The 13,176-nt window shown below is 44.3% G+C and overlaps 1 non-coding gene across 1 annotated transcript; it reads right to left on the bottom strand.

Annotated features, from left to right (window-relative positions):
- Positions 1 to 13,070: 13,070 nt before the first annotated feature.
- LOC133405639 (U6 spliceosomal RNA) lies at positions 13,071 to 13,176 on the bottom strand. The gene has a single exon (XR_009768983.1). It is a non-coding gene; the product is annotated as a U6 spliceosomal RNA (small nuclear RNA).

Genomic DNA, 13,176 nt, shown 5'->3' with positions numbered 1-13,176 from the left:
CAGTTCTCTTTTTGGATTTGCATATTAACTATTTAGTTCCACCAAAACGATTTAGATATATATATTCAGCATTTTGATATATATTTAACATTTAGATTCAATATTTATATTTAGATGTATAGATATAACGGCACAGTGTAAGAGGACCGGGGGTTCAAATCCAGGTCCTGCTTGTGTGGAGTTTGCATGTTCTCCACGTGCCTGCGTGGGTTTTCTCCGGGCACTCCGATTTCCTCCCACGTCCCAAAAACATGCGTGGTAGGTTGCTTGGAGACTCTAAATTGCCCGTAGGCGTGAATGTGAGCGTGAATGATTGTTTGTTTCTATGTGCCCTGCGATTGGCTGGCGACCAGTTCAGGGTGTACCCCGCCTCCTGCCCGAAGATAGCTGGGATAGGGTCCAGTACGCCCGCGACCCTAATGAGGATAAGCGGTACAGAAAATGGATGGATGGATGTATAGATATATAGTTAACATTTACATATATATTTAACATTTAGGTAAAACAATATTTGGATTTAACTATTTAAGTTGACAAATATTGATGTAAATGTGCAAAAAAAACTAACTATCAAAAATGTATTATTAAATTTATTATTTATTATTTTTATAAATTTATACCAGTTTTTGTTTGGAGCTAAATCTGACAGAATGTTGCTATTATATTCATCGTGAGACACTTTACAAATGGCACCCCATAGAAAATAGAGTCAATAGTGAAAGCCCGACCAAAAAGGTTTTTTAAATTCTGAAACACTTAAAACTACCTTTTAATGATGGTGTGACATTGTCTTGATTGCTTGATCTCTCCCGTTGTTGTCAGAATAGAATTTGTTTATTCGATATGGCCATTATAAAACTTTGCCTTTAGTGTTTTAGCACAAGTGATAATTCTCAACACTTGTCCACAGGAAGCTTATTAGAAGACAGATCCAATACAAGACAGTAGATAACATAGTCGTCCATTAAGTCAGTCAAGTGTTGCAGCTTCATACATTTACACTGGTAATTTATACAATAAAATGTCAGTCTGACCGCTTCCAATATAGAGTAATCGTTCACTTAAACCTACCTGTATATTCCATGAAAATATAAAACATTCATATTATCAGTACTGGCGACACAGTGTGCGACTGGTTGGCACATCTGCCTCACAGTTCTGAGTTCCGGGTACTCCGGTTTCCTCTCACATCCCAAAAACATGCATGGTAGGTTGATTGAAGACTCTAAATTGACGTAGGTATAAATGTGAGTGTGAATGGTTGTTTGTTTCTATGTGGCCTGTGATTGGCTGGCGAACCAGTTTAGGGTGTACCCCGCATCTCGCCTGAAGATAGCTGGGACATGTTCCAGCACGCCCGCGACTCTAGTGAGGATAAGCGGTACAGAAAATGGATGAGTGGACAATATTTTAAAGTAGGAATAGTGTGTCAATAGGATTGGTAAAGAAGGGATGAAAAGCAATGTCAGCAATAGTGAGCATTGATGTTGCTGATCTGTGACCATGAAACACAGGTGATTGACAGGAGTATAAACATTTACAGACAAGCACAAGTAACAATCTAGTCCATGGCATGGTTCAATATGGTCCATCTGTTGTAGTTGTTTTTTATACAACAAACAAAAATAGTGGTAGAGTTGGATTCATGCACTTTCCTGTGACAAAGATCTGAAACATAATTTTTAACTTTGAGCTGGAACCTAAACTACACACAGCGTAGGCACAAACACTAAGTGAGTCGTTTTTGATACTAATCAACAACATCAAATGCATTACAAAAAAAAATGGACCAAGAAACTTTTCTCGTAACTTCAACTAGCATACAGACCGGGAAGTTACTCTGTTGCACACAACCCACAGTCAAGGTTTCATGAAAAAACGTGCAACATGCATGTAACGTGAATGTGAAAGAAGACACGCATTCAACAAATTACGGGTAACATAAACACATGATCGATGTTGTGTTAATCCTTATCTTTTATGAACATTAAGGATTAACATCTTTATTACGGCAACAGTTCAACATTTCATGGCGCAATGCATGCTGGGATCACACGGCTTCACAATTCTGCTGCATGCAAAATATAGTAACTCCGTGTGACGTCAGCCAAATTCTCATGGTGTCGTGGAAACTGTAGTTAAATTACCTTAAAATCATTTTAAAGTATTTTACTTTTTGGTAAATAACAGCAGAATTTACAGGAACGTCTAATAGTGTATCCCAGCTGACTTTGGGCAAGAGACGGGCTCCACCCTTGACTGGTCGTCAATCAATCACACGGCATATATAGACAAAGAACCATTCACACTTATATTCATATCTATCGACAATTTAAAGTCTTTGACTAACCAACCATGTCTTTGAAAAGTTGTACCTGGAGAAAACCCACGTAAGAACATGTAAACACCACACAGGAAAGCTGGATCGAAGATTCGAACCCCGAACCTTAGGACTGTGAGACAGATGTGCTAACCTCTTGGACCCTGTGGTGCTTCTCCCAGATTAAAGATCTAAAATGCTCACATAAAAATGTGCTGCTTTACACAAACGCATGATCTCATTTAAAAAGTGTTGGAGACCAAGTATGTAGTTGTCACAAAGGTTGAATGAACACACAGTGGATGTGTTATTGTAGCAGTTCAATTCAATTGAGGCATTGATAATATGATAGCGAAAACATCATAGCTTGGGTTTTTAGTTAAGTATTTTGATTAAAAAATACTTCTTAAATGAATCTGTGGTTTAAAGAAGCCTCTTATGGCCAATGGCAATCCTTTATCTGAAATGTTCAAACAAAGAAACAAATGAAATAGTACTGACAATTGACTGATTTGTTTGTTTGTTTGATTTGTTACTTTGAATTTTGAAAAATCATTGCAGAAATCAACACGTGAATCAAATTGATAGTTTTCATTTATCGAAAACAAAGTTTTTCTCTGTGTTGTAGGATAGAAATGGGTGCATGTTTTGTCATTGATATGAGAAAGAATCATTGCACAATCACACTGTTTGAAATATATGTTTTTGTTTTTTAGCTGATCAGCTAAATTAGAAGGAAGACTCCACAGCGTATAATTGTGATGGGTGAGATGTTACTGTGTCTCATATGTTTTGGTGCCTTTGTACAGTGTACATTACAAGAAATAAATATTTTCTAAACAAGCTGAGGAGGCTTTTTTGTTTTGTTTTGTGCAATGTGAAGTCTCAAGTTGGAATGAACATCGACATGGAGTAGCAATGCTGCCCCCACGTGGTGATGAGCTGCGGCTATAAACTGAGTGTACGGTTACAGGTGCGTCTTAAAAAATTGGATCATCGTCCATCCATGATCCACGCTCATCCTCAATAACTCTTGAGCACAGTTGTTCAATTCAAAACGTTAAACTCATGTAGCGCTTTTATATAGATTCATTACCCTACACCAGGGGTGTCAAACTCATTTTAGTTCGCGGGCCACATTTACCCCAATTAGATCTCAAGCGGGCCGGACCACAATATTTGTGTCTTAAAAATCCATAAATAACAGCTATTCAAAATGTTCCCCATTGTTTTGGTGCAAATAATTACAAGTACTTTTGGAAAATATTCCCATTCACATGTTCAGTATTCACAAACACATTCTGCTTATCCTCACAAGGGTCGCGGGCGCGCTGGAGCCTATCCCAGCAATCTTCGGGCGAGAAGCAGGGTACACCCTGAACTGGTCGCCAGCCAATCGCACAGCACATAGAAACAAACAACCATTTGCACTCACATTCACACCTAAGGGCAATTTAGAGTCTTCAATCAACCTACCATGCATGTTTTTGGGATGTGGGAGGAAACTGGAGTTCCTGGAGAAAACCCACACAGGCACGGGGAGAACATGCAAACTCCACACAGGCGGGGTCAGGATTTGAACCCCGGGGCCTCAGAACTGTGAGGCAGATGTGCTAACCAGTCGTCCACCGTGCCGCCATCATAAAAGCAGAACATCCTAATTCACAAAACATAAGACAGCACAATTGAGAACCAAGAAATACGTTTTAGCCATATATCATCGCTGTTGGGGTGGGACCATGCTCCAACAAATCGCATTGTCATGTGGGACACAAAACAACTCTTTCATTAAACCCCCAATGAAACATTTTGTAGCGTGTATTGGTTTGGATAAAAGCATAATTAACTTGGAAAAAAACAAAGTCGACAGGTGCATCTACTTCTGGGGTAATTAAAAGTAATTAATTAAAAGTTAGGAGTTTACAATCAAAGCTATCAAATTTTTAACCTAAAATTATTTCAACATTATGAATCAGTGAGCATGCACCATTCAGTTATGCATCCTTTGTAAATGTATACGTAAAAATTTAAGTTCGGCAGTGCATGGAAAAACAAAACAAAACAAAACAAAACAAAAACATCATCGGGCAGGAGGCGGGGTACACCCTGAACTGGTTGCCAGCCAATCGCAGGGCACATAGAAACAAACAACCAGTCGCACTCACATTCACCTCCACATGCACCCTACTGGGAACTTTCAAGCAGCACACGCCACACCCTTATCTGATTTACATTTTATCTTCCCTGCAACAAAGCACCAATGTTCAAGCACAGACCAGTTAAACAATAAAACCATATATCACTTTAAGATCAATCTGTTCCATCTGCAGCTCCTGTTTCAGGGTCTTGTGTGACTGAGTCTTAGATGGCAGTTTGTCAGATAAAGGTGTTTTGCTGAGCCTGCAAGCTTGATTTTAATCGCTGAGCCATAGCCATCAGTTCCTGCGTTGATTGGCTGTTTGCATAATCAGCATGCTTGGTAGAAAAGTTACAGCAGATGTTATATTCCTCTAGAACCGCAATGGTTACTTAACAAATTAGACATACAGCCTCCAGTGAAAACGTATTTAGTAGTCCATTCTATATTAAAAACTCAGCATCACTGTTGCCACAGTTACCTTAAAAAAGTAACTTAGTTACTTTACTGATTACTTGATTTCAAAAGTAACTATCCATCCATCCATTTTCTGAGCCGCTTCTCCTCACTAGGGTCGCGGGCGTGCTGGAGCCTATCCCAGCTATCATCGTGCGTTTGTGCGTGCATGTACGTAAACGTGAAAGTGAGTGGCGGTTTGACATTGGGGGCATACAAACACACACACACACACACACACACAGACCATTGCTCCCACCATCGTAATTTTGTTGCGAAGAGCGAGAAAAGGTGACAAGATTACGCAACTGTTTAACTAGCAAAGCTGTGGGTGATTAACGGCGGGGAGAAGCACTTACTTACGTGACGTCGGCCGTGCAATGCGTTAAACCAGCTCACAGTCCAGACTACAATGGAGTTGAAAGTTCTCACTTTTCATTGTAAATATATTTAAGATAAGTATTGTCAGTCCTTCAGTGAGACAGTCCTCAACCTCCATGACCGATTTATGACCATGCACTTGGGTATGACCCACAATGCATTGCGCATGTAACACGCCAGTAAAAGTGTATAATTTGCATAAATAAAAAAGTAACAACAATCAACACACTGCACAGACTGGAGTGTCTTTGAAAATTCAGCTGGCAGCCTGGATGAATATACGGACACTGTCACATCCTATATCAGTTTCTGTGAAGAGGTTTGTGTACCAACAAAATCATTTCGCACATTCAACAACAACAAGCCGTGGTTCACTGCTAAACTTAAGCAGCTTCGCCAGGCTAAGGAGGACGCATATCAGAGCGGGGACAGGGCCCTGTATAATCGAGCTAAAAACCAGCTGACTAAAGAAATTAACATTGCAAAGATGATCTATGCAGCAAAGTTGGAAAATCAGTTTAGCTCAAACAACTCTAAATCAGTCTGGCATGCATTCCAATCGCTAACTAATTACAAGCGATGATCCCCCCAAGCTGAGAACAACAGCACACTAGCCAACGACTTGAATACCTTCTACTGCAGATTTGAAAAGGACAGTTTCACACCCTACACCCACCCGGCCGCACCCGCGACCACAATCACACCTCTGACTTCTGCGTTTACCATCCATGAACAGGATGTGAGACGCATCTTCAAACAACAAAAGATTAACAAAGCGGCAGGCCCGGACCATGTGTCCCCATCCTGCCTCAAAGTCTGCGCGGACCAGCTCGCTCCAGTCTTCACTCAGAATCTTCAATAGATCTCTGGAACTGTGCGAAGTACCATCCTGTTTCAAACGCTCCACCATCATTCCAGTCCCCAAGAGACCTGCAATCTCTAGTCTGAATGACTACAGGCCTGTCGCTTTGACATCTGTGGTCATGAAGTCCTTTGAACGTCTCGTGCCGGACCACCTCAAGAGTGTCACAGGTCCCCTGCTGGACCTCCTGCAGTTTGCATACCAAGCGAACAGGTCTGCGGATGATGCAGTCAACATGGGACTGCACTTCATCCTAGAACACCTCGACAGTGCAGGGACCTACGCGAGGATCCTGTTCGTGGACTTCAGCTCAGCGTTCAACACCATCATCCCTGAACTCCTTTCATCCAAGCTTCTCCAGCTCAGCGTCTCACCTGCCATCTGCCAGTGGATTTACAGCTTTCTGACGGGCAGGACACAGCAGGTCAGGCTGGAGGAGGCCACCTCATCCACACGCAGCATCAGCACTGGTTGTGTCCTCTCTCCACTGCTCTTCTCTCTCTACACGAATGACTGGACCTCAGCGCACTCGACTGTCAAACTCCTGAAGTTTGCAGATGACACCACAGCACTGGGGTGCCCCAAGGTTGTGTCCTCTCTCCGCTGCTCTTCTCTCTCTACACGAACGACTGCACCTCCTGAAGTTTCCAGATGACACCACTGTCATCGGCCTCATCAAGGACGGTGACGAGTCTGCATATCGACAGGAAGCGGAACGGCTGGAGCTGTGGTGCGGCCGACACAACCTGGAGCTGAACACGCTCAAGACTGTAGAGATGATCGTGGACTTCAGGAGGCATCCTTCGCCACAGCTGCCCCTCACGTTGTCCAGATGCCTTGTGTCAACCGTCGAAGACCTTCAAGTTCCTGGGAATTACAATCTCTCAGGACCTGAAGTGGGCGACCAACATCAACTCCGTCCTCAAAAAGCCCAGCAGAGGTTGTACTTCCTGCGGCTTCTGAGAAAGCACGGCCTGCCACCGGAGCTGCTGAGACAGTTCTACACAGCGGTCATCGAATCAGTCCTGTGTTCTTCCATCACAGTCTGGTTTGGTGCTGCTACAAAAAAGGACAAACTCCGACCGCAACAGACAATCAAAACTGCTGAAAGGATTGTCGGTACCCCCCTACCCACCCTTGAGGACTTGCACGCTGCCAGAACTAAGACAAGGGCATGCAAAATCCTCTCAGACCCTCCACACCCCGGTCACCAGCTCTTCCAGCTCCTTCCCTCAGGTAGGCAGCTACCGATCAATGCAAACTAGAACTAGTCGACATTCCAACAGCTTCTTCCCTCTTGCAATCAACTTCTTAAACAGCTAACCTATAATTCCATTACAACAAGTTGGCAATTTTTTGACTTGAGTTCGTTGAGTTCGTTGTTACATTTCTGTGGGGCCAATTATGTATTACTCGTGCACTCACTGTGGTTGTCTCGCCATGCTGCACTATTTGCATATACTGGCCACTCATGCCAGAGTAGAATCTGCTCCATTTGCACACTGATTGAGGAGTATCTGTAACATTTGCACAACCAACATTGTCCCAGATTATCACACTACTCGTCACTTTAAACCGCATACACTCCTTGAAGTCTCAGCCCCCTTTGCACAATGGTCATTGCACCGGACTATTGCAATATTAGTCATTCGCACTGCTCTAAGTGCTAGAGGACTCTGCATCTTTTTGCACAATTGTTTTTTGTCAATATCTTTATGTCTCCAAAGTGTTCTGTAAATTGACTGTCTGTTGTACTAGAGCGGCTCCAACTACCGGAGACAAATTCCTTGTGTGTTTTGGACATACTTGGCAAATAAAGATGATTCTGATTCTGATACACTTTTTACAAAGGAAAATATCAAAAATAGTGTGGCGATACTGAAATCGTGCAGTTCTTTGCACTTTTATGGTATTGCACCGTCACTGTGCATTGTAGACTCAACAATCACGTCCCAATACCTTTCTTTGCTTTATATAGAAATTATCAGTCTTTGTAAGTGATTCATCGCCAATGATTGGCTGGAGTGTGAGCTTTTGACTCATCAGCACCAACTCATGACTTGCTGAGAAACATTAATGACTCTTAAGTAATTGCTGTCTGGTTACTCTCCTGGACAAAGTAGTGCATTACTTTACTCATTTGCCAAAATGGTGGAATTTGGGAGTAACATGTTACTGGAAACACTGCTCAGCACTCACTGTCAACTCCCATTCATGGTTGAAGAAGGGTTCAGAGCTGAAGCAGAGTAAAAACAGTACAGCCAAAGTCAACTCAATGTATCACTGTACCTACTGCGCTCCCTGGTGGAATCACTGGACATTACAAGACAACATAGTCAGACAGAATATATGTGAATGAATGAGACAGGTGGAGGGGGAAGAGATAGTGAGGATGGAGGACCTTAAATACTTGGGGTCAACAGTCCAGAGCAATGGTGAGTGTGGACAGGAAGTGAAGAAACGGGTACAAGCAGGTTGGAACAGAGTCTTTGCTAGGATGAAGGGCAAAGTTTATAAAACAATGGTGAGGCCAGCCATGATACGGATTAGAGAATGTGGCACTGAAAAGACAACAAGAAGCAGAGCTGGAGGTGGCGGAAATGAAGATGTTGAGGTTGGATAGGATTGGAAATTAGCTCATGAGAGAGACAGCCCAGGTTAGATGTTTTGGAGACAAAGATAGAGAGAACAGACTTGGATGGTTTGGACATATCCAGAGGAGAGATAGTGAGTATATCGGTAGAAGGATGATGAGCATGGAGCTGCCAGGCAAGAGAGTTAGAGGAAGACCAAAGAGAAGGTTGATGGATGTCATGAGGGAAGACATGAAGGCAGTTGGTGTTAGAGAGGAGGATGCAGGAGATAGGCTTACATGGAAAAAGATGACACTGAAGTGACCCCTAATGGGAACAGCCGAAAGGAAAAGAAGAAAGAAGATTAGGCTGGCCATTCGGTGAAGAGCAGAAACAGCTCAACCCTCCCGATTGGCTGCTCTCAGGGAAGGAGCTGTCCACCTCCACCGCGGGCACATTTGGAAATTGAATACAGAGGGCATTGCCTCTTGCATTCACAAGGCAAAGCAAGTGAGTGTGGTGTGAAGTAAAGTGAGACCAGATAGAAATTCTAATATGAATTTATTTTTCTCCCAGCAGAATGGATTTCCATCCTTAGTTCCAGTACCAGCCTTCCTCTACCCAGCTGACTTTGCAGTCCTCAAAGGAGTCCTCCAGGCGAGCCCGAGCCTATAGGTACTGTAGGACGATGTCAAAATGTTAGTCATCATTGTACATTGATATCACGTTTTACATTATTTCATTATAATGACACATTGAATCACACCGGGATCTAATTCAAAGTCATCATCGTAAGTCTGCGGCTACGGTCACGGCCTGCAAAATGGTGGATCAGGTGACGGCGGACGCCAAGGCTTGTGTGGTCCAGGGCGGAGGGACCCCGTGTGCTGGCAGCTGGTGCTCAGTGAGTGTGAGCTTCAGTTTGATCAGTACCAGGGCCAGACCTTCATGTGGCTGCTGAGCAACGATGTAGACTACGCCTGCTCCATCCTGGCCTCTCGCCAGAAGGAACGGGACGGCGGAGACACATCGCAGTCGCCCCTGGCTCGAAAGAAAGACGCCCTGGTATCCTACTCCTGACTGTTTCCGGACATCTCCCTGGCCGGCCGGAACCGCACGACGCTCAGGCGCGCTGGCAATCAGGGACATTGATGACAGGCTGCTGGATTTCGGGGAGTACCGTCAGGAGACCTATCGCTTCCTTTATGAGTCTCCCAGCGAGGAGCATCAATTGTAAGTTGTTTTATTGCCTGTGAAAAATTGTATCAATGAAATTAGGTTAAATGAAATTGTCCTATCCTATATACGTGGCATGGATGAGGAAGACCGAGGTGTTCCAGGGCTCGCGGATGCGTTCCTTCCAACAGTACATCCTGGGCAGAGACAGACAGCCCAAGTACTAAGAAGGTAAACGTGGTCGTTATAGAAATGATCATCATTATTAAAAATTATCGTTGACACTGACACGCGTTTCTTTACAGGAGAGGGTGAGCTGTCTGAGCAGCAGCTAATGTCAGCCGTCGTGGAAGTAGTCTCAGCGTGAGTGAATTTAATGTCTCTACTGCATAGTCTGAGTGACAATGAAGTTAGACTGACAGGAATGTCTTGACAGTGTCTTAGGAACCGTCAGCGTCCGCTTCTGCCATAGATGCACTCGCCAGAGAGCTGACAGCTGGTAGCAGAGAGTCGACCTACGACACAAAAGTAGGCACAGGGGCGCCCATGGAAGTGCCTTGCACTTAACAGAGTGTCGTCATCAACCATCTGTCGCAGGTGCTGCCGAAGGGCTGGCTCCAAATTTTGCTGGAGACTGAGCACGAATGGCTGGCCAAAGCGCTCTACATCAGAGGTCCCGGTGGGAAAACGATCGTGACGTCCAAGCTCCGGCTGTGGTGAAACCACCCGAAATGCCGCTTTATTACACCCAGCCCCCCACCTCCTACAGGGCGTTCTTCCACCACCGGTTCTTGCTCTGGGTGCCGTAAAAGATGGCGGTTAAAGCTGGCCTACCCCCACTGCCACTGCTGACCGAAACGGGGCTATGCCAGAATGTGCAGCAGGGGCTGGACCTCCAAGCTTGGTATTTCATGGGCACAGAGTACCTGGAGTTCAACGGCTGCTGTCCGAAGTACTCTTCCTGTACAAGTAAGAAAGGAACGGAAGAGTCGTCGACTGCGCCTCGCGACCCGAATAACCGGTGCGTTGCTAACATCTCTGCATTGCTTCCCTTCCGTTTAGGTTGACCTGTGACAGGAAGGAGGCGCGCCTGGGAGGAGCCTGTGCGTGTCGCTTCCGGTGCCCACTGCAGACCAGGTTGCAGCAGAGGCACTCCCGCCATCCAAGCCTTTACTGGAGAAGCTTATACAGCCCAGTAAAGGCCTGGAATACAACCACCCGTATGACACCTCTGGTCTGGCAGTCACTCACAAAGGGCTTGTCCTGCCAGAGATTTTTGCAGCACATGCGTCCGCTTCGTCCTCCTCCTCCACCAGTGTTGCTGCTGTGTCTGCTTCGTCCTCCTCCGCCGGTGAAACTGCTGCTGCGTCCGCTGCTGCTCTCATACGGTTACGGGAGGAGCAGATACGGGCGCATATGGGCTTCAGCACTCCAAATGTCAGCAGCAGCAACAGCAGCACTCCAAGTGTCAACACCCGCACTGGCAGCAGTGGTCCCAAGAGGAGAAATGCAACTCAACACATGTGGAAGCTCTGTGGAAACGCAAAGTCGAAAGCCTTTGGCCACAGTTGCTACAGGAACGAGCACTTTTGCTCTCAGTCGGCAGTGCGTTCAGTGGAAGACTGGTTCGCTGAGAAGAAGATGGAGGAGGCACAATCAAAGGTAATGTTGGGGTAACACACAACATCTCTCTGTAAGTGTCTTTTATTTGTCTTACCATGCATCCTCTCATTTTGCTCTTTCTTCTCACATGCAGACCCAGCATCGATCTCCGCGCCATCTGCTGCCTCGACTTGCCAAGAGTCCCCCCCGCTCCCCCAACACACAATAGCATCCAGCGTGGTGCTGTCGTCGTCGTCTCATCTTTGACTTGCAACTTCTGACCACTTACTCGCCGTTCGTAATACAGACGCCATTGTCGATGGCTGGCGACCAGTTCAGCGTGTGCCCGGAGATAGTTGGGATAGACTCCAGCAGCATAAATCAATGAATAAATTAGAAATATTTTAAAATAGCGAGTTACTTTTCAATCACCCTGTATGTAAAAAGATTGATCACCCTCGCTGAGAGCGGGGATCGAACCCGTGTTCCCCGCGTGCGGAGGGAGGGACAGCCAGCCGACCGACGGCCACCTTTCTTATTTATGAAGATCAGATCTTATTTCCATAGATACATACATTTACATTGATACATTGGTACCGATAAGCTTTCACTTGCCACGCCTCTTATTTATATACATTATATAGATTGATTTATATTGATCGTTCCCCGTCGAGACCGGGGATCGTACCCGTCTTTTCGGTATCGTTCCAACTTTAGTCAACGTCGCTGAATGGCGTGACGAGTATTTCTTGGGACATTGAAACTAGCAAACGTTGAATTTTTACATATACTAAACGTGAACTTCCGAGAGCTTTAAAAAAAACTACATAGTGGGAAGATAGTTGGGAGAGGCTCCAACCATGCCCGCGACCCGGATGAGGAGAAGAAGTACACTAAATGGATGCATGGAAAAAACATAAGTCGGAAGCCAGTCATCCTACGAATGTTGATTTCCTAGTGGGGACAAATATGGTATCGTATGGTAATCGTTTATTGTTCAGTCATGGAACGCAGAGTGCCTAATTTTGCTTTTTAAGAGGCCATTGTCACAAAAACAAGACAAACAACAACCATAAAAAAATATCAATCATCAATAAAGACATCACAGCATACATTCATACATGTTCTTTGTTGTATGAAACGGTTACAGATGAAAGAGGAGGTCTGGAGCCTCCCTCCGCCAGCTGATCATAGATGTTGTGACTGCTAACTAATACTACTGCTGCTATTGTAAAGAAGAAAAATATTCAACATCGTATCTATCGCTGTGGTTTTTAAAAACACAATCAAAATACAGAGAAAGGAGTAAATACGTGGTAGTACCAAAGTCCTCCAGCAGATGACAGCAGATCTAGATAGCCTCACACTATATTTTCTAATATAGTTTTCTAATATTTTTTGTTCAAAAACAATGATAAAATGAGAAAGCAAGGCTAGTTAAATGCTGGGAATAAATCGGAAATTAAAAAAAAAAAGATTCATTTTACTGGTATATTTTGATTTTTTTTTAAAAGGATGCAATATGCATAAAAAAATATTTTTTTAAAATAAGAAATGCTTTTTTAAAATGAGGAACGCTTCACGAATTTGCGTGTCATCCTTGCGCAGGGGCCATGCTAATCTTCTCTGTATCGTTCCAATTTTAGTATATGCGAAGCCGAAGCAACGC

This window comes from Phycodurus eques, chromosome 7 (genome assembly GCF_024500275.1).
Source record: "Phycodurus eques isolate BA_2022a chromosome 7, UOR_Pequ_1.1, whole genome shotgun sequence".
Classification (NCBI taxonomy): domain Eukaryota; kingdom Metazoa; phylum Chordata; class Actinopteri; order Syngnathiformes; family Syngnathidae; genus Phycodurus; species Phycodurus eques.
The sequence above is the reverse complement of the archived record's forward strand: the minus strand, read 5'-3'. Positions and strand labels throughout refer to the sequence as shown.